The sequence below is a fragment of the Anabrus simplex genome, chromosome 2, assembly GCF_040414725.1.
Source record: "Anabrus simplex isolate iqAnaSimp1 chromosome 2, ASM4041472v1, whole genome shotgun sequence".
Lineage (NCBI taxonomy): Eukaryota > Metazoa > Arthropoda > Insecta > Orthoptera > Tettigoniidae > Anabrus > Anabrus simplex.
Window position 1 is genome coordinate 1,207,971,553 of NC_090266.1, and position 23,631 is coordinate 1,207,995,183.

Consider the following 23,631-nt stretch of genomic DNA (forward strand, 5'->3'; position numbering starts at 1 on the left):
TTTTGTTCAGTCTGAAGACGAGCCGATAGTCCCGTTGGAGAAAGAATAACGGCCGTGCGGATTCATAACGCTGACCACGTGTCACCTCGTATCTTTTATTTGTTTGCTATTTACTTCACGTCGCACCGACACAGATATGTCTTATGGCGACGATTGGATGGGAAAGGCCAAGGAATGGGAAGGAAGCGGCCGTGGCCTTAATTAAGGTACAGCTCCAGCATTTGCCTGGTGTGAATATGGGAAACCACGGAAAACCATCTTCAGGACTGCCGACTGTGGGGTTCGAACCGACTATCTCCCGATTACTGGATACTGACCTCGAATCTACATACCTTTGAGCTGGGCAGCTATCGCCTAGCCTAGAAGGACCATAAGCACCGTAGCACCAGTGAGCTTGGTTTCGTTTCGAGTAGCTTCATCATCGGTAATGTCACGTAAACCATCATGCTATCCTACCGTAGAACAATAATTACTCCCTACACGTACTAATTTCTCGGATTTCATTCCAGAAAGTAAATGTATAGGTGAGCACTAAGAACATATTTAACAGCTGGGTAAGTGGAAATGAAACGTTCTCTGATTCAGGTATTTAAACTCTATTTACACAAATAAATGGTGTTCGAAATGTGGAGACATCCATAAAGTGAGGTGTAAATATAGCCTATGTAGGCTCTGAAAAACTTAACGTTTGGTATCGGACAATCTGAAGCCGCCGATATCCTCAGTAAAAACTGAAATCTCCAAAACTACTCGAAAGGGCCAACGTGAGTGTGGGAAGTGTTCGTAAATTCTTGAAAACAGCGTAAGTTCAAAAGTGCAAGCTTTCTCTCAACCAGTGGGAAACTTACGTACGATGGGCTTAAAAGATTCCTGAAAGTACAAATTAATTTTTATCATCAAACCCCGGGGAAATGAGGTGATATACTCATGATATTGAGTAGGTGACCCATGCTAAAGACAAAATGCACCCGTTTTAAGGTACGTTTAAAAGTGACACTTCCACGCATGCCTAGAAACTTAAAACATTGTACGAGAGTACTTTATTTGTTAATGCTAAATTTCCTATATGTATATATTGCACCCGTCATGCCGGGCTCAGCTCGGCCGGTGAGCGAAGATCTCCAGGGTGCAGATCGTTCGCTTATCGGCTGTGCGAAAATTTTAAAGTGCAGGGATAGATGATGAACTAGTGGCAAATGAGAGAAAGCTAAATAGGTTTTAGACATTTATTACAACTACTGCTCTTCATAAATTATACAATAATTAACAAAATCTAGGTATTTTGTTTATATGATTTGTCTTCTTTTATGTCGTAGTCACATAGATACTTCATCGGTAAACGAAACAGGAAATGCCTGTATCTGCAAATATAATATTCATATTTTTAGTGAAAATTTAATTAAATAATTAATAATAATTAATTTGAGATGATCTCTCTTATTTATAATTTAATAATTTGAAAATAAACTTCCTTCCTTCATGGATTTGATTTTAAACAAATTTGAAAATGATCATTTTCATTTCTCTTTGAAAATTAAATAAAAATTTTCTCTTATAAAATTATAGTTAAGTCGTCTTCCTTGACCTTTAAATTAATAAATAAACTCAACTTTATAATTATTTAGTAGTTGCTTCTCACATAATAGCTCGGAACTTGACCTCATGTCAATTTACATTTATCCGTTACTTGAAACAATTAATTAAATTATTCTTACAATTTTCGACTTTGTGAGTTCAATCCACTGACATGGCCTATACTTATTCATGTGTATTTGTTAAATAAGATCCTATTCCTCCTTAAAAACGAATAAAATTTACTAAAGGTTTGAAATCATTCAAATGGTGAACCACTAAAGTTGGCGTAAATTAGGCCGAAAATTCCACAAAATAATGAAGAGCATCATCACAAATATGGATTATAAACTTACATTAAGCAAAACACAGTCAAATCACACATATTACACTCACACAAAGATACACGGAAATATTATATACATATTTACACGAACGCTAGCCCTTGATTATTAATTTTTATGTTTAGACAAAGTTAGGAAAATTATTCTCACGATGACACTATCGTGGTGACCTCCTCTCATCAACTGGGAAATGTGACAGAGCAAGGATTATCACTTAATTATAGAACACAGTTATACGACAACGTTTAGAGAAAATTTACGAACACAAAATCATCCAAAAAATCATCGATAAATCGCTTAAACATAGGCCAGAATAAACATTCCGCGCACGCGGTTCATGAGCTACGACATTTATTTTTACTTCTCCACTATAATTGTGATTCTCGATCAATCTGCACTCATAACGAACACATTACATCAAGTAACATATTTATTCCATCATTGACTCATTAATGGATGCACAGCTCGACTGCTGAATTCAGTAATATCCATCAATCAATCAACTAATCATCACAGCACAGCAAATATATAACAAATTGTATCGGTCAGATACCGCCATTTCCCAGGCCTAAATTACAATAATGAGCGCACATCAACCATTTTCAATAATAACTAATATTATGCTCATGACCTTAGGTGTTATTTTACGCGATAATTTAGTTAAATTATTTTTATTATTATTATTATTATTATTATTACTGGCCGCGCAAGATCATACGTGCGGAAGCTACTACACAATAATATTTCAGATGACTCTATTGCACACAAAACTCAACCATATGTCGCATAATTGAAGAATGAACTCTGACATGATAGAATCCACGGAATTTCTGTCCCATTTGATCTCATTAAAAGTCAAAAAAATATTCAAATAGTCCAAGTTTAACGTTGGGGTCAATTTACACTTATTTCTCCTGCCACGACGAACTCGGGACAGTTGAAACACTTCTCGAAGACATCCACTCAAACAAACTAATAGGTTCAAATACTCACTCATCCTCAATCTACCATCACCAAGAAAGAAGAGATGGGAAAAATTCTAACTAACAGAAAATGTCTAAACAAATAAGTAGAGGCTATGTCATTACAATTACTTTACAAAAGGAAAGAAAGAATAACAAAGTTTAAATATTACTTGGTGGTGACTGTCGGTTGTAGAACTCGGGCTGATGACCTAGTGCATTATCACCTTACGCACCATCGATCCTCGTCACGCCCGTCTGGACTGCCTTACATTTTACTCGTGCATTGGAGACATGCTGGCGCGCTGGAAATCACACCGTTCACGAAGAAAGAAGACTGACATCCTGACTCGGACTCGAACCGGTGACCTCTTCAGTGGAAATCTTGTGAAGCTGAAACTAAAAATCACGTCTAAGACAAGGTCCAAAACTCACACCGATGTCTGATAAGATGACAAGGAAACTTAACTTTTAGAGTCTGCTGAATTATAGATGGAGTCCGCAAACATCTGAACTGCAGTTGTAACCAGTTGTAGGCTCTGAATGACGAAGTTCCCTGGCAAGCGAAGTGCGTCTTCTTCTGCCCGTAGTCGAAGCTCGAGTAATTCTTCTCAGTAAGCGAAATACGTCTTCTTCCGCCCGTTGTTGAAGCTAGAGTAATCCTCCACAAAACGTGTTCAGAGGTAGAAATTTCTGTGTAAATTTTCCCTAGGAAAATCCATTATTCACTGTCTTAAGACAGGGGTGCGTCTTTTCCTCATAAGCGATTGGTTAATTTATTAACTTAGCACCAAATTAATCGCTTGATTGGCTGCCATAGTCAGACGTCATGCACCTTCACAATTATCGATCGAGCACTTGACACACATTCAGCCTGGTCACGTGTCATTCACGGCTGATTCCAAGGTTATTTGGCTAGCTGTCTCTGCGTTCTCCCCTCGCCTGGCCTTGAGTGGAATTCCCAACCACCTGGCATATCTCGCTCAGTCAACTCGACGTGATAAAACTCCCTTCCTGGTTCATAAAATAATATTTTAACACACAGTAGAAATAAATGCTTTCCAATAAATGATTTTGCCAATTTTGAAGGGGACAATATACAGGGTGTTAGGTGTATACGTGCAGATATTAAGCTAGTCGGCAAAGAAAAAGACATCTCACAATATATGCTATGTACTTTTTATCTTGTCCTATTAGTTTGCCCATAACTGAGCCAAATATTTCAGGACCTAATGTGTTTTGAACGGCTGTAGCAGGATATGCCGGTTACGTCATTCTGTCCACGCGTAGTGGAAGTACAGTAGCAGAGTCTAGGGCTTGTTGAACCTGTTTCTTATCGCAGGCCAACACATGTTGTTGTGCACTTCCCCTAAAGGCTTGGCAAGTAGCAGAGGATGACTCACGTGCCAGGCCACTTGCTGTACTCGAAAACCGGTCTAGGGTACTCTGTGTGAAATGTACACAGGATCCTTACAGTGACCTCGAAGATACGCACCAGCACATACGTGCGAATAAAGTATTGTGTAGTTGTGTGTGATTTATAAGACGTCAATGGCATTACTCAGTGATCCAACCTGACAAAATGAAAGGAAATAGTTAATAAGTAAATGAAAAATGAGCGCAACATTTCTGTGCTGTTATTGCGACAGTCTACGATGAATTTCTGACAATAAACAATGCGAGTTGTCTATGCTTATTCATAAACTTTTCAGGTCAATGAAAGAACGGTGGACACTGAAAGAAAAGGCTGTAAGTATTCAGTCATATTGTTATTAATGAGACAGATTTCAAAAACCGTAGTTGCAGCCATGCGTGAACATTGCTCGAAGGAACAATAGCTACTGTGGATTTCTTTTGCTAGATGCTTTACGTCGCACCGACACAAATAGGTCTTATGGCGACGATGGGACAGGAAAGGGCTAGGAGTGGGAAGGAAGCGGCCGTGGCCTTAATTAAGGTACAGCCCCAGCATTTGCCTGGTGTGAAAATGGGAAACCACGGAAAATCATCTTCACGGCCGCCGACAGTGGGGTTCGAACCTGCTATCTCCCGAATACTGGATACTGGCCGCAGTTAAGCAACTGCAGCTATCGAGCTCGGTCTACTACGGAATTGCCACCGGGCATTTCTAATAGAAGGCTTAATCTTCTTTTTCCTAATCTGTTTACCTTCCAGGGTTGGTTTTCCCTCGGACTCAGCGAGGGATCCCACCTCTACCGCCTGAAGGGCAGTGTCCTGGAGCGTGAGACATTGGGTCGGGGATACAACTGGGGAGAATGACCAGTACCTCGCCCAGGCGGCCTCACCTATGCTGAACAGGGGTCTTGTGTAGGCCTTGCGGCGGAATGGGGAGATTGGAAGGGATAGACAAGGAAGAGGGAAGGAAGCGGCCGCGGCCTTAAGTTAGGTACCATCCCGGCATTTGCCTGGAGAAGTGCGAAACTACGGGAAACCACTTTCAGGATGGCTGAGGTGGGAATCGAACCACCTCTACCCATTTGACCTCCCGAGGCTTAGTGGACTCCGTTCCAGCCCTCGTACCACTTTTCAAATTTCGTGGCGGAGCTGGGAATGGAACACGGGCCTCCGGGGGTTGGCAGCTAGTCACACTAACCACTATACCACAGAGGTGGACAGAAGGCTAATTACCGGGCAGTAAGTGCCGATAGGTAATGTAACGGACCCGTTTAATTAAAACGTCCGTAATAATAATGTTACTACTACTACTACTACTACTACTAATATCTTTACGTTCCACTAACTAATTTTCACGGTTTTCGAAGACGCTGAAGTGCCAGAATTTTGTAAAGCAGTACGTTTTTAAATGCAAGTAAATCCACATACACGAGACTGGCGTATTTCAGCACCTTCAAATACCACCGAACTGAGCCGCCATCGAACCTGCCAAGGTGGGATCAGAAGACCAGCGCTCTATCGTCCGAGCTACGCAGACCGGCATTGGGGCTTAGAGTAAGTTGATCGTGCGGTTAGGGGCGCGCAGCTGTGAGCTTGTATTCTGGTGATAGTGGGTTCGAACTCCACTGTCGGTAGCCGGGAAGATGGTTTTCCGTAGTTTCCCATTTTCACATCAGGGAAATGCTGGAACTGTACCTTTATTAGACTTCGAACGCTTCCTTCCCACTTGTATCCGTTTTCTCTCCCACTGTCGCCGTAAGACCTATTTGTGTCGGTGCGACGTAAAACAATTTGCAAGTACATGCTTCGGTAATTTCGGAGACATGTCTGCAATTATATTATTAATAATAATTCAGACATGTTAAAAGTTCACTATTTTCTTTAGTGTTTTCTGACAGATTACGAGCTACGAAGTTTGAGTGGGGCGATTAACTTTTATTTTCATAATAGTCAGTAATAATAGACTAACACATTTTTTATAATAATATTGTTAGTGGCTTTTCGACGGATGCAAGCTAATCGCACGGCCAACTCGCCCAATAATAATAATAATAATAATAATAATAATAATAATAATAATAATAATAATAATAATAATAATAATAATAATAATAATAAATCTTCACGTGCCAATGGAGACGCGCGGTGTCGGAATTTTGCCCACTGGTATTCTTTAACGTGCCCGTAAATCTATCGATCAGAAGCTGTCGTATTTGAGCACCTTCAAATACCAGCGGACTGAGCCAGGATCGAGCCTGCTAAGTTCATGAAACCAGTGCTTGAACCGTCTGAGCCACTCAGCCTGGTAACGTTTATTTTGATACGTTGAATAGGCACTGCAAAATCAGCAGTAAGCTAGAAGGTTCTCATTTACATTTAAACATGTTCTCTTCGGTTGGAAGCACGAAAGGAAGGTACGTTTAATTAATGTATGTTTATAACATGTCCCTTACTGGTATGAAGTAAAACGTTCGATGTGTTTTGACATTTCAATTCCGATACTACTCACTTTGAAATTTTATCCCATGCATTCTTTCGTTGACGTAATAAACTTTATTTACGTACACGTCAACACGGGTTGTTTCTGCATACGGCGAGTTGGACTCCCAAAAGACCATGATATTGAAATCGCACTGTGGGAGAATATTCCACGTAAGCAGTTCGACAAAAGCACTAGACCTGTCACATGCTGGTTGTCTGCTGTTCTTAGCGACGGGGATGTCGCTGGACGGGTTCCCCACCCCTACATGAAACCGGTCTGTCTGACCTTGACCTGAATAACAGCTGTCAGAGATGCGAATTATCGTCCGTACTTTGCGTTTTAAGGGCCGATGACATTAAAACAGCAATTATCATCATCATCATCGTCGTCGTCGTCGTCGTCGTCACGAATAAATATTCAATAAAATAATCGTTTTATATTCATCATTACTGAAATAGGAACTATAAGTTAACATTTAACTTAAGAAGATTGCCTAGAGTGTTTTGTTAATTTACAAAGGAAAGTTTAACATTTCTTTTAATGCAATCTGTATGTTTTGTTTTCTAAACTGTTGTACTGTAATGTTTAACATAGGTACATTATGTTGTTCACAGGCGTTTTCGTGTACGTTCGTAAATCCGTACTTTTCTATTCGAGATAGTCTTGTTACCGTCCACCTGGAATTACGGAGCCCGTACTGTATGTTAGTTCATTATTTTTCTACAACAGAGTGTTACGAATGCGACTGTAGTTCCCGCGACCACGCCACTCTTATGTCTGTGTCACTAATGTGCACTTTGTTCAGCTGTGTGCTGCTTGACTATGTGGCTCTCGTTACCTTCTTCTTCCTCTTCTTCTACTGCAGCCTTATGTCTTAACAGGTATACTGTATTCTACCGACATCATCTCAACACGCAGTAGCGTAATCTGCTGCGATTTACCGAGCTCGATAGCTGCAGTCGCTTAAGTCCGGCTCCATGGCTAAATGGTTAGCGTGCTGGCCTTTGGTCACAGGGGTACCGTGTTCGATTCCCGGGAGGGTCGGAAATTTAACATTAATTGGTTAAATTTTCTGGCACGGGAACTTTGTGTATGTCCCATCTTCATCATCATTTCATCCTCATCACGACGCGCAGGTCGCCTACGGGAGTCAAATCAAAAGACCTGCATCTGGCGAGCCGAACTTATCCTCGGACACTCCCGGCACTAAAAGCCATACGACATTTCACTTCAGTGTGGCCAGTATCCATTATTCGGGAGATAGTGGGTTCGAACCCCACTCTCGGCAGCCCAGAAGATGGTTTTCCGTGGTTTCCCATTCTCACATCAGACAAATGCTGGTGCTGTACCTTAATTAAGGCCACGGCCGCTTCCTTCCCTGTCCTAGCCCGTTCCAGTCCCATCGTCGCCATAAGGCCTATCTGTGTAGGTGCGACGTAAAGCCAATTGCTGCTGCGATTTGTTATTAGCACCATCATAGTAAAATGTAATATAGTTGTGGCGGAATCTTCTTAGATAAGTTCGACATCTGTGGATTGTGTATAATTTGATAACTCATCTGTACTCATGAAAGCGACCGTCGGCCTGGCGTTCAGGTTAATAGCTACATGTCTCTAACGTGTAACCTTGTTTACGTTTCTTATATTTGTTGATGTGTATGTTTGATGTTTATACACAATACGAGATTACAGCTGACTCATCCCCACGAGCTTGACCTGGTTCTCGCTTTACGCACAGTAATCTGTAGGTAACTACTGCGACCGATGCTAACTCACGTGACATACATTTCATCTTGTTTCCTCTTAAACCACGCATATTTTACTATTTTCTTCCACGTATTTCAGCTTTTAATGACCTAATAATAATAATAATAATAATAATAATAATAATAATAATAACGTTAAGTGCTTTACGTCGCACTAACTACTTCTACGGTTTTCTGAGACGCTGAGGCGCCCGAATTTAGTCCCGCACAGTTCTTTTTATGTACCAGTAAATCTGCCGACACGAGGCTGACCTACAGTATTTGAGCACCTTCCAATGCCACCGGACTGGGCCAGGTTCGAACCTGTATAAAGTTGGAATCAAACGGCCTGCACCTCAACCGTCTGAGCAACTCAGCCCGGAAGGAGGCACGAAATGTAGGTACGTTTAATTTATTTAGTTGTATAACATGTCCAATATTCCTTTGAAACTAAACGTTCGATGTGTTTCGATAATTCAATTCCGATGCTACTCACTTGGGCATCCCATAACTGCTTTCGTTGGCGTAAGGACCTGCCATCTTTCTTGTACCTTTACGTAATGCACAACGGGGATCTCCTGTATTTCACGTCCCGGCGCGCCTATACCAACCAATAATTATATCACACGCTCGTAAAGGTCCCGCACGGATTCAGGTTTTCAGGTCATTTCCATACTCACTAGACCACGGGGCTGATGACCACACATATCCCAATCCCTTAAAGGACATAACAGCAAATGTACCAGTATTAACGCTGAGAATTCGGAACATCCAGGGTCCGAAACCGATGACCAGGGTTGTCTGAAGCCCCTAAGACGGAAACTGAATACTGACACCTACGAAACCACTCTGGCGAGAATGTAACGTAACAAGGCATACGCTACTGTAGTAGCCACCTTCAGCTGTTATCGTAGCTCAGTTGCTCTTAAACATAAAACCAGTTTGACAAGTATGTTACGTAACATCTCGTGCACTGCATAGGAAGCGTTCAGCTGTTGTACGTAAACATAAACAGAAACCAGTTTGGCACGCATGGCGCGTGACTCGCCTGTTCTCAAAGGGAAGCTATTCATTCACAAGAACAAGGCATACTACCTATTCTAAAAACATCGTATCTCTTTGCTCTCGAAAATAACTTCCGAGAATTTCTAAAAGTTTGATATATAGTGGTTCGTCACATCGTTCTCTATTGCTAGAAGAAATATCTGCAGGTATACACCTAACACCCTGTATATATAATAAGAGTTTTGTCTGTAAATTGCTCAGAATTTTAAAAGAACGGTATTCCTTTATCGGTCGTGTCCCCAGTAATCTCTGTATGTACTGTATGTACGGCATCACAAAAAATTGTCTGACGAGTATTTAATGAAAATCGGGATGTAAAGTCGGAGAATGGGCCACTACAATCCAGGCTGTAAATAATTTTATTCACACTGAGTGAAATGGAAATTTAGGGCAAGGCCTATAATATAACTCTCAAATATTTATGTTATTAGTGGTCCTGTCGATAAATACTACGTAACTAAAGTTATATAGAATTATATTTCCGATTATTTATGTCCTAAATATTTTTACCGTATTGGCTATCATAAGAGAGACAGTCATGAATTTCGATTTTTGTTGCTAAGTCCATATCAACGCCGAGCCACGAGAACATGGGTAAACTAATAAAAATCTGTATGTAAAGTAAGGGAATAAGATACTACAGTCTAGGTGTACAAATAACTTTATATACCGTGCATGAAATGACAGTTTAGGGGAAGGCGCTAAAAGTGTTCTTTTTAATACCTGTGTCATTGGTCCTGTCCTGCATAACAAAAGTTATAGAGGATATAAATTCCGATCATTTATATTTCATTAAGTATTGCCGTACCGTCTATGACAAGGGCGGTGGTGATCATTGTTTTAAGACGGAGCTCGATAGCTTTAGTCGCTTAAGTGCGGCCAGTGTCCAGTATTCGGGAGATAGTGGGTTCGAACCCCATTGTCGGCAGTCCTGAAGATGGTTTTCCGTGGTTTCCCATTTTCACACCAGGCAAATCCTGGGGCTGTACCTTAATTAAGGCCACGGCCACTTCCTTCCCAGTCCTAGCCCTTTCCTGTCCCATCGTCGCCATAAGACCTTTCTGTGTCGGTGCGACGTAAAGCCAATAGCATTGTTTTAAGTGGAAGTACGACTGGGCACCGTCCTCTGCATAACAGTAATCACAGTGAAAAAAATGGAAGGGCTCGAACACTTCAAAAAAGAAAGGACAAGGACTACGAAGGGCGTGAAAATGAAAGTCTTTCTAGGCCTCCATACGTAATACAGTCGGGGTCAGAAAATAACAACATTTGACCAAGGGAGGTCGGATAGGATCGATGAAAGTGAGGAGCCTGGCACAAGTAACTGGAAGCAATGCCAGGTCTCAGGTAAGGGCCCCGTGGTCGCCAACCGACACTGAAAAGATCAAAGCCTCTGGGGCCCTCCTTAGTCGCCTCTTACGACAGGCAGGGGGTATCGTGTGTCTTATTCTACAGCCCCCACCCACATGGAAACGACTATAAGAAGAGAATTAATGACTTAAGTGAATTTACTTTTGCTGCTTAGTCCATATCAACGCCGAGCATTGCTAACGCGGAAATATTGTTCCATCGTGTTAACTGGTGGCGGGTTTTGTCATGATTGTCCTGAGGTGTAAAGAACGCATCGTCATCAGTCCATATCGGTAAGGAAAATTGTTAAGATGACTTTAAAAATTAGAAGAAATCGTGAAGGAACGATTTCTTGAAGAAAAGAACAAGAGGGAGTCATATCACAGAGTCGGAAGAAAACTGAATGTGAAGGCCTACAACATCGAAAGCTCATAACATTGATCAACAGTAACATTAAATTGACTATTGTTTGTTGTGATGTGCTGTCTCTTCAGCTGCCACTCACCTCCAATAGGTGGAATTACTGCTGTGTACTGAGGATGTAAAAATGCAGGTAGTGAGTGAGTGTCTGCTGTTATAATGAAAATTGCCCAACTCGATTGTGACTGGCAGTAGACAAGTGAGCCTGCCATCATAATGAAAACTCACTAATCCAGCCTTCGTATGAGAAAAGACGTACTGTGCCTTCCCCGCAGCGTTTCTAAGGTAGGCAATTTTCAAACTTACTCACAACATGTACAGTACTTAACCTGGAATTATGTAACTTATACAATGTAGAATTCCGTCGTGAAGCACGGTTACATCAATTATTAATTTTCTAATCCCCAAAATTACCCTAAGGGACTGAACTGTCTTAGGAGGTGGGTGATTTCAAAATTGGGAGTCAGAAGCAAACGAGCATAAGCATAGAATTACGAGCATTATTCACCTCAAAGGTGTTCGGCTCCATGGCTAAATGGTTGGCGTGCTGTCCTTTGGTTGCAGGGGATCCTGGGTTCGATTCCCGGCAGGGTCGGGTATTTTAACAGTGATTTTTTAATTTCGCCGCCGACACAAGGGCTGGGTGTATGTGTCGTCTTCATCATCATTTCATCCTCATCACGACGCACAGATCGCCGACGGGCGTCAAATAGAAAGACCTGCACCTGGCGAGCGGAACATGTCCTCGGACACTCCCGGCACTGAAAGCCATACGCCATTTCATTTCATTTTACCCCAAATTTGTAACGCATATTGATACCATTTGCTTAGGAATAACATACGTGTTGGCACTTAAAATAATACAAATGTTAAATAAATTGATAGAAAATAAATAATGTACAGACTTAATGTATGCTATGTAACTGATTCACCAATTTATTAACGTGATCAAATAATACGAGCCATTACTTGGGTAATATGCATTTTTATTTGTTAGTTTATCTTAAATCTCATTGTTTTATGTACGTGTAGCGAAGTACTCGGTTAATGCTCGTTTCATCTCTAGATAAATCATTCCTGACATTTTGCCCTTTAATTAATTTAATTAAAACCTGCAAGCCCTACAGTTCACGTACATCACTTCCCTTTGGAGAACTTCAGGACTTACAAAGCTGCAAACACTGTTCATAAATGAATCAAATGTAAGTGAACGAAATAATATTCTTAACAAAATTATTACTTGAGCAACTCCATCCTATTAGACAAATTTTAGTAATAACTCTATCAAACATACTTCACTTCTAGTTGGAATGTGTTACTGTATTGATTTTAATATGGCATTTTCTGTAACATTCGGTAGGCATTTATTTTACTACAGCAGAAAAGTATATATTTATACTACACTACTTATTGAGAAGAACGTAATTATTTTAATATGTGTGTAAACTAATTAGTATAGTGATATTGACGTGAAAATGAAGCTTGTTAATGAAGACCATAGACATGAACGTTCTGATTTACTGGTCTGAGAAAAGAGGAAGTAAAACAGGAGTGTGTCATTGAGATAAGTTCAAACATATGCCACGCTCATTAAGAAGTAGTGCACGCAAATTTTACATTTCTTTTATATTTGTCCATAATATTTTCAATTTCTAAAATAATAATAATAATAATAATAATAATAATAATAATAATAATAATAATAATAATAGTAGTAGTAGTAATATAGGAAACTGTGATTTGATAGAATCTCATGTTATTCCATGAATGAAACATCTTATTCTGTTTGTAACTAAATATTTGTTTCATTTTTTAAGTGATTTGTGGCCTCCGAATAGGCCTGGTGCAGGTCTTTCCAGTTGACGCACTATAGGCGACCTGCACGTCTGTGTGGATGAATTCTAATACTGAAGACGGCACATAAACACCCAGGTCCCGACCCACTGGAAATAACCAATCAAGATTATAATTCCCGATCCGGCCGGGAATCGAACGTGTGATCCTTGGATAAAATGCCTGCACGCTAACCATTTACGAATGGAGTCGGACTTTCTCTGTTATATTCTGTTATTGTGTGTTTATTTTCTCGGTATTTGTCACGTGATATCTGCGTCCTAATGGACAAAATATGTGGATCACACATTGCTAATTTGGAACTATTAATACGTGTTTGGGTTCCTCTGAGACGTATACTCTGCATCCGTCACTTGTGCTGGCTATCCACTGAACGCTACTCAGGCAAACAAAATTAGAGTTGAGTTTGCGAATGTGGGGATGTCAATATGCTCCTGCCTATACAAGCAATCGTGGTTAACTGGCCTGCGAGATCGATTCAGTTTGGCCGGGGTAGGATAGCACCACGACAAAAGACTGGTCGAGCGATTTTGCATAATCGGTCTAGTAAACTTCTTTAATATATTATAAAGCAATGTCTGTTTTCCTTTCACAACGGATTGCAGACGAACTGAAAGTATCCCAACAACGTCGATACGTGGAAGCAAAACACATTATATCATTAGCAAGTTACATCTTACGCTACAAATAGGTTCGTCTGTAGCAACTTGTCTACATTGTACGATATTCTGACATCAGTTTACTATCCAGAGATACAGATGTGTGTCAGAAACTTCCCAACATATAATAATACATTGTTAAAAGAATAAATATTATTTGTTATGATTTCAAAGAAACACTCAAATTCCTTCGGCAAATCATTCCCCAATTATTGTACACCTTAATTTTTTTACTTTTTCCTTTTATTTATACCTTTATTAGAATAGATACATTTGGATAGGCTTTTGCTAAACTGAAGGCAGTGACATTTTCAGAGCACGCTCTTTCTTGTGGTTATTGTATTCCGACAGAAGGAAGTGAATTACAGAAAGAAGATGATGAGCACGGTTATGTAGGTTAATGTAAGGTTCTGTAACGCAATAACATTTACTTCAGGTATTAAGTGACGTTATAGAACAGAATTCAGTAATTCTAAGATTCACTTCAATTTTCTTACGTTTGATCCGTAAACATTCGTGTTATTATTTGGACTGGTAGAAGTATAATACCAATACATCCCTCCTACAATAACGGTAAATTTGGGCATTACTAGAATGCACATTATTACACTGAGAAGTGGTGTGAAATTTGTGTTAAGGTATTGTATAATAAGATAAGAATGTGAAATCCCCAAGCTCAATATAATTTATCGTTAAATTAAATATCCCTTTTTATTATTAAGGAAGTGGTTAAAAAGGTATGTTGTAAACAGAGGGTAAGTAAATCCTTCCTTTTATACAGCTACTGCCTTAAAGGAGATTTCTGCTGTATGCAAATAGGTTTAAGTTGTAAAAATATGCCTACATTATGTCAGTTTCTCTCGAAAACACGTCACTTGGATCTCTTAAAGCGCACGACCATTTATTTTCAATGACAGGAAATCTACATCACAAACGACTGACATTATTTTATTTAAATATTGTATCAGTCAATGTGTAAAATGTTGATGGAATTGCAATGGAGAATATCAGAATATCACATGTGTAAAATTTAATCCCTAGGCCCTACTAATTATAAGGTGGCGTTCTCAGTCTGCACCAATGAAATAAAAATACTGTACAATTTTCTTGTTTATATAATCGCATTGCATAGACAAAAATATAAATATTAACGTTTGGTGAGTTAAGAAAGAAATAAAAACGATATAAATTAATTAGATAGCTTTACTCGAATGTTGATGTGATCATGGCCTCCAATATTACGTGCGATCTTAATTAGAGCGACGTAATATTTCATTTTAAGAATTCTGCAAGGATTAGTTGGGATTCAAATATCAGCCAGTAAAAATGCCATTTCATTATCAAAACCACTCATACCATGAATAAATTCTATGTAAAGTGTGGCACCGCTTGTAATCATTAGACTACATCAGGATGCTTCGACTGATTATGAAGAAAGTTTGGAATTCCAAAGGAGGTACAAACGGTACTTACACTCAGACCACCATTGATGGCCGTGTGGAAGTAATCCGTAGCAGTGTAATAGTATTGAATACATGGACCAAAATATGGTTCGAATAGTTCCTGGTTTGCTTATGATGTGAAATATTCCTCCCAACATAAACCTACTGGATTTGAGGTACTCTATTTAACAACTATCTAATCCATTCTCCAAAGAAACATAACGTAACCAGAAAGATTACGTCGATTTTCACCTAATCTCTTTTGACTCCGTGTTCCACGCTGGATACTGATGAAGATAAGATTGAAACGGAAAGTGAGATTCGGTAGTGAAGAAGTAATTCAGCGGAGTACCCTCCGTTGGTGCGTTTTGGGAAATACGTTCCTATACGTCTATAGTTGTCGAAAACTAAGTCTACAGAGAGTAAGAATAGCAAGTTGCTTCATTTCTTCTCCTTCTTTATCCGTACCAAAGCCATCTTTATGGAGTACATTTATGTATTCTTTGGAAGTGAAAGGCGGACTCCCAACTGGTAAGGAAACTCCTTGAAGCTGCCGAAATGTGAATGTGGTGCAAAATTGCAAGAACGAGCTGGATGGAAGGAAAAACCAACCTGGGAGTTTTAAAGGAAGCCCATAAAGAGAGAAGATTATTCAAGGAAATGGAAAAGAGAAAAAAAAACATTTGTTGGACACATAATCAGACACAACACTTTATCAATCTTGAAGGGAAAGTGTTGGGGAAGAAAGGAAGATGATGGTATGGGAAGAAGTACGTGGAACACATCAGGAAGAGACTAGGATGTGATAATTACTTGAAATTGAAAAGGACAGCAAATAATAGAGTAGACTGGTGCATTGACAAGGTGTTGCCTTTGGGATATGAATGAAAAATTTATACAAGAGTGAGCTTGAAGTGTAGTAATGTGTTTGCGAAGTTGTTTGTAACTCTGAACTGCATTTTCTGGCTATTCTGCCCGTCAGTCAATCACCGGAGTGGATGATTACCTAGCTGTACTTCTCCTTAAAACAATAATAATCAAATATATAAAAAAGAGAGCTGAACGTCCGATGTGATGCCTACCGAATATGGTGGGTGACAGTTTAAATCACTTTTTTAACAACAATCAGTGTCCATTGTCTAACTTGAAGATGATGCTTGTTGCTAAAGGAACCTAACAGCTAGATCATCGGCCCAGTGTCTAACTTCACAGGATAATTAAACGATTACCACCGAGCTCGATAGCTGCAGTCGCTTAAGTGCAGCCAGTATCCAGTAATCGAGAGGTAGTTGGTTCGAACCCCACTGTCAGTAGCCCTAAAAATGGTTTTCCGTGGTTTCCCATCGTCACACCAGGTAAATTCTGGATCTGTATCTTAATTAAGGCCACGGCCGCTTCCTTCCCATGCCTAGGCCTTTCCTATCGCATCGTCGCCAAAGACCTATCTGTGTCGGTGCGACGTAAGGCAAGTAATTAAAAAAACGACTAGCACTTCACCGATAGTCATTTTTGGATTGTTTAGGAATGTAGAGCATTTGGGAAATATATACCGGTATTTAAAGTATTGTCCATGATGGGTTTCAAGACATTTCCAGGCCTGCGCTGACGCAGCGTTTGATCCTACGGTACACATTCCTGTCAGAAAGGCGTTGTAGTTATACCCTTCTATGGCTACTTCAGTTTCTGTGAAAGCTTTTGAATCACACTGTAAAATCGGACGATTAATACAAGAGAATGCGATATGAGGTTTATGTAAGCAAATAACAGTAACCATCCTTGGTCCTGTAAGGTCAAACGTCCCACATATAAGGGAGGGAATAAGTAGAGCAGGGGAAGATGTACACACAACATACGTAAGTCATTTACAGATGGTATTACAAATTATGTATTTATACTGTCTAATTCAGCATTACACCGCTTGGAAGTGAATGTGAAAATATCCAGGCTCATGTGGATTTTCAGGGTTCACATTTCCAGCCAGTGGAAAGTGTAAATAATCCTCGTTGTCAATCACAGTTTTATCTGCTGCCAATTGTCCCGTGTAAAAAAGAGCAGTTGCCTTGGCTGCTATCGGAAGTTCATTAGGATTGGAATGTGAATGAACGGATTAGATTGTGGATATCAGTGTGATTTGTGTACAGTATATTGCCATTGGTCCGTCGTGCACTTTGACCTTCTTCCATGTGCGCACTACCTAAATCCTAAGGCCCCAGTTTTAAACTTTACGGTGTTTGCCCTGTACATTGTTTCGGGCTTTAGAATAGAATGCTTTATTTAACGTAAAGTGTAAGTCTTAACTGAGATAACATGAGAAACATCTGTTACAGAAGTAAGAATTACTGAAGATCGAAAATAGCGTTCACCTGCAAGCTGCATGCAGCTATTGCTACAAGCAAGAGCTGCACCTTATTTCTTTAATTCGTGCCTCTGAGGCAAATGAAGCTACTATAAATAAATAAAATGAATAAATAAATCACTTTTCATAAAAACGTACATCTTCCAGTCTGCAAGCCACTGTAAATAAACTATGTACCTCCTCCATCCTCTATTTGCGCCCATCATTGTCGTCTGGATTAGTTCCTCTCTTGCCTTTGAATGATTAAAAACTGACTCTACAGTAAACATTCTCAACTTGATCTCCCTCTGCTCCTCCGATTTCATTATTCTCCCATTCGCCTCACTTGACCCTAACATCGATAACAGCCATGCTTACTCTGAATGCCATCCTGCCATTTCTGGCTTAAATCATCCTCCCTACTACCATGTTCCTTACTAACGATCTTATAAACAAGACCTGCTGAGTTCACTTAGTTTTCATTCGAAATCATAAACCTCCTAATTAATATACGCAATGTATGCTAAAACTAGAATTTTTTTCCTCGCCAGTGGAAATAAATAAAGAATAAAAGATAAAGACCTTGAAAATCCGGGCAACTATCGCCCTATATGCTTACTAAGCACAAACTCTAAAATATTCGAGAGGCTACTTCATACACGCATTAAAATCATGACTAATAACAACCATGTTAACGAACAGTTCGGGTTCAAACCCCCCAACACTCCACCATACAGCAACTACTCCGGGTCAAGGAACGCGTTACACAGGGATACCAACAACACCAAGGCACGACTTCAATCATTCTTGACTACAGTCCGGCCTTCGACAGAGTACAACACATAAACCTCCTCCACAAGCGTATCATACTAAATCTCCATCCAACTCCATGAAAATAATAATAATAATAATAATAATAATAATAATAATAATAATAATAATAATAATAATAATAATAATAATAATAATAATATTATTGGCTCTAAATCACTCTAACTACTTTAACGGTTTCCGGAGACGCCGAGGTGCCGGAATTTAGTCCCACAGGAGTTCCTTTACGTGCCAGTAAATCTACCGACACCAGCCTGGTGTATTTGAGCATCTTCAAATACCACCGGACTGAGCCAGGATCGAACTAGTACCTAACCAATAGATAATTCTTCACTAACATAGACTGCATAAACTCCACCCGTAACGATATACAGGCCAGCGTGCCACAGTGCAGTATTAGCGGACCGATCCTGCTTCTACGCGATTTAATGACATACTACAAAGAAACCGCACACTCATAGCCATCTACACCGACGACACGGCCATTCTGGCCAGGAGCATAAACCCCAACCTCGCTACACAACTCTTACAAAGACAGCTAGATAAGCTCAAACTCTGGCTCACAAAGTGGATAATACTTGTCAAGGTACAGGATACACTCTTCATCGAGTGGTCCCCAAACATTTAAATACCTGGGGAACACGCTCGATGGCCGGTTGAACCTACAGGAACACATTGAGCAAACCATCTACCGGACAAAAATACAAACACTGATACTCTGCCCACTAATCCACTACGGCAGCACACTATCACGAAAAAATGTACAGCTCATTTACGACCAATACTTACGTTTTTCCGGCCATTAGCTTCCTGACAAAAACACGATAGAAAATACAACGCGTACAAATCTGACCAATAAATATAGCTGCCACGGACTACACAGTACCAATTACCCGACTCTACGTGATCACTATAATCCCGTACGCCATAGACTTCGCCCTCAAACAGGTAACCAACTTCTTCCAGGCCCAAAACCATCAAAACCTTTCTTTTTATTTTTTTACAACGTAATTTACGTCGCACCCCACTGCCGGCAGGCCTGAAAGTGGTTTTTCATTTTCACGCCAGCCAAATGCTAGGGCTGCACCCTAATTAAGGCCACGGCCAGTTACTTCCCATTCCTAGCCCTTTCCTATCGCATTGTCGCCATAAGACCTATCTGTGCCGGTGCGACGTATATAAAAAGTGTAAAAATAAAAAATTAAGTACTAGTAACAAATCCCAAATTGACAAACCACCTAACCATCCGTCATCCCCTCCAAAATCATAAGAGATCGGGCAAGTTGTCTGTGCAGTTAGGGGCGGCAGCTGTGAGCCCCACTGTCGGCAGCCCTGAAGGCGGTTTTACGTGGTTTCCATTTTCACCCCAGGCAAATGCTAGTACTGTACCTTAATTAAGGCTACGGCCGATTCTTTTCCACTCCTAGGTCTTTCCCATCCCATCGTCGCCATAATACCTATCTGTGCCGGTACGACGTGAAGCAAGTTGTAAAACAAACAAGGAAAAATCCTAAGAGCCGTTTTTACAAACTCTGCGTTATAAAACCTCCATCTCGACCTAAATAAAAACCTTACGTACGAACAAAATTGAAGCACTAATATAAATCAAAATCAAAATTAAGGAGCCATGCTCCGACAACAACTCATCGTTTGCCTGAACAGTAGCGACCGACCCAACGCTACATCCACGGAGAACGTTCTAATGCAGATAAAATTTGATATTTTTACTACCAACTCACTCAACTTTATTATCTTTATACATATTTTCTGAACACAACCGGATGAGGAGCGCAAATACGTGCACCGGTACCGGACATATGAGGACATAATATGCATAAGCCGCCAAGTCCAATTTCTGACATTATGCCATTATGTGCGCAATGAAGAATTCTTTGGTTATATTTTATTACTTATAAGCAAAACCAGCCATTTTATTTTATAAATGCATATTGAAATTTGCAGTTTCAAGCAGTAACCTCCAAGTCCTTCGGGTCATGGCAAGCAAGAACCGCCAAGTCCACAGGAGCTAATGAAACTGCTCATCCGTCTCACGTGACATAGTTTATAGGTTTCATTTCGCAGATGTTTATTAGGTCGTATGATCACATACATTTGTTTAAATTATCAGGAAATGTAATAATAACATGGAAGATTGTTCTACTAAAATAATGCCTGTCAAATCAAGAGAATAATACTGAGAAAAACAAGCAGTGGAGTTACAGTTCAGGGTGAAGCACATTACCGCACAGATCTATGTATCCCTAAAAGTATTCTCAAAAAGGGAAAGAGATTAGGAAATACTACTCTTAATATTCTTCCAAATGGTGTCCAAGTGAAGAAACAGAAGCTCACAGACATAGACAACCTATTGAAAAAGCAATGGAGTGCAATAGCAAGAAATGGAGAGCCTCAAATTCTACAAAGACCTCATCGATGCTTCCAATGAAAATCTACCAGAATTACTGGAAGATGAGCCTGCCTGTGAAGGGAATGGGAGTGAATGTGTGCCTGATCTCAGAATTTAAAACAATGTGAATGTTTTTCGATTGTAAAGATCTATTTGGTGAACCATATCTAATTCAATTACAAAATTATTCTTGAATGTACACTTGTAAAAAATCTTTTTATTATTGAAATATTTCATTGTTAACGCAAAATACTTGATTGCAGAGACTTAGCTTCAAATTCATCTACATTCATCTACATGACAGAATTTTGAATTGATGATTACTATCACTTTCCAACAAAAACCTTCCAAGTCCAAAATAAAATCCACACTTACAGCAACAATAATATGTATGTTTATTTTTCTTTGCTCATATTATTCCCAAACCGCCTGCATATCTCTTGTCCAATACACGCACAATAAGAACAAATTGTAAAGGAGAGGCACGTTTTTCTCAATTTCTGAAATGTTTGTCGATGTGGAATTTGCTGCTTTTGCATCTTATTTCCTCACATAATTAGGACCGTCCGCCACCTCCACCGCTGTGGGGGAAGCGGGTTCTGTTCTGCGACAGTTTTGCAAGCTTTCTCTCCTGTGCAGTAAAGTAGTTTTAAAGAAAACTATGTAAGTTTAATTCGTGTGAGAGCTCTCTTCTTTCTTACAGAACACCATTGAATACAAGTACTGCAGTCTCACTGCCTTAGTTTTGCTGCACTTTTAATTAATTTCATATGCTATACTACTGTATCATCCCGGGAGAATGCACATTTTAGCTAAATGAAATAACATACCTTCCCAAGTTTCGTGTTCTGTACCTGGTCTTCTATCCTCTTAGGTTCATTGCGAAATAGAATCCCTTTAAGGAGCTGCGCGGTTTGGGTCACGTAGTTGCCATTGGGGAGATAGTGGATTCGAACGCCGCTGTAGGCAGTCGTGGTTTCCCATTTTCACACCAGGCAAATGCTTCTTCGACTATACCTTAACCCTATAATGCCTTTCAGATGCTATCAGAAGCATCTTGCCGGACCACAGTTGAAGAAAATATCCACCAGAGTGTGTTCACGACTGTATGACAAATGTGCTACACTGAGCATTAAGAATAAAAGAGATGTGTTATAGCTTCTGATAGCATCTGAAAGTCGTGTGACAAATTTGTCACGCCGGGCATTATAGGGTTAATTAAGGCCACTGTCACTTCCTTCCAATTCCAAGCCCTTTCCTCTCCCATCGTCGTTACGTCGGTGCGACGTAAAGAAAATTATAAAATTAAGAATGAAAGAACGGCACCACTTTAGTGTTGGAAATTGTAATTTTCGTGTCTTTGCTCCTGCTTAATTTTCACTACACAAGTTGACTTTCAAAAAAAATAAACAGTAGCTTTGCATCCCTCACTAGGTAAACGTATCAGCATACTTTAAATAAAAATATGAAACTAGGGAAATACCTTTGGTGACTATTATAACAGTTCCAGCTTTACGATAGTTATTTTGTAATGCATTATAACTTGCACATCGTACTAGCCTACTGCCTTCAAGTCCGGCTCCATGGCTGAATGGTCAGCGTGCTGGCCTTTGGTCACAGGGGTCCCGGGTTCGGTTCCCGGCAGGGTCGTGAATTTTAACCATAATTGGTTAATTGCGCTGCCACGGGGGCTGGGTGTATGTGTCGTCTTCATCATCATTTCATCCTCATCACGAAGCGCAGGTCGCCTACGTGAGTCCAATCAAAATCTGGCGAGCCGAACTTGTCCTCGGACACTTCCGGCACTAAAAGCCATACGCCATTTCATTTTTCACTGCGTTCAAGAGTAAGCGAACTGCCTGTCTTTAGCTCTTTGAAATCTCAGGCGTTCTTAAGTGTGATTTGTTATAACAATTGTTACCAGCATGATTCACATTGATGGAACTGTGATCCGTGTCATAAATTTCAACTTCAGTGGAGCAGGACATTTCTTCTGGTGTACTCGCAATTACACTTAAGCATGCTTTACTGAGAAAATGTTGCATAATAATAAAGTATTTTGTTTTATGTCCGACTTTTATGATTTTCGGAGACACTGACTTGCCAAAATTTTGTCGCCCTAAAGTTCTTTTAGGTGCCAGTAAATCTACTGAAACGAGGCGAGCGTATTTAAGCATCTTCAAATACCACCGGACAGATTGCCATTACTTCCTTACCTATTTATTTTACGTCACACTAATAGGGCTTACCTAGACCATAGGATAGCTGTCGGCACTCTAAGACGAAGCATCAGTTTTAACACCCATGGAAAGGCGTAAGTGCATCTCTGCGAAACCAGGAGCAGAAAAATTTTACAAAATATCTGGGACGTTTTGGACATGGATACGTTCATTAGCGGCGTTTCTCATTTACACCCACAGGAACGGTTTAACCGTAGAGCAGGGATGATTAGGCTGGCTTCATGACGTTAATAACTTTGATTTGAAGCGGCCATCATGTAGCTCGCGAAGTATCTCTTTGTGTGACATTGTGTGTTCAAATGTCAACAACGCTCGCACATCGTTACATATCACTCGGAACCTTTTCATATCGAATTACGATACGACAGTGCCACAGCTTGATTGGACCATGATACGAGCAGACTAGAACGCTCCAACGCTGACAGGGTGCGGGTTAAGAATGTTGAGGCTGTTATGTAGAGGCTTTGGAATAAGACCATTGCACACTATGAATTTGGCACTGTGATAA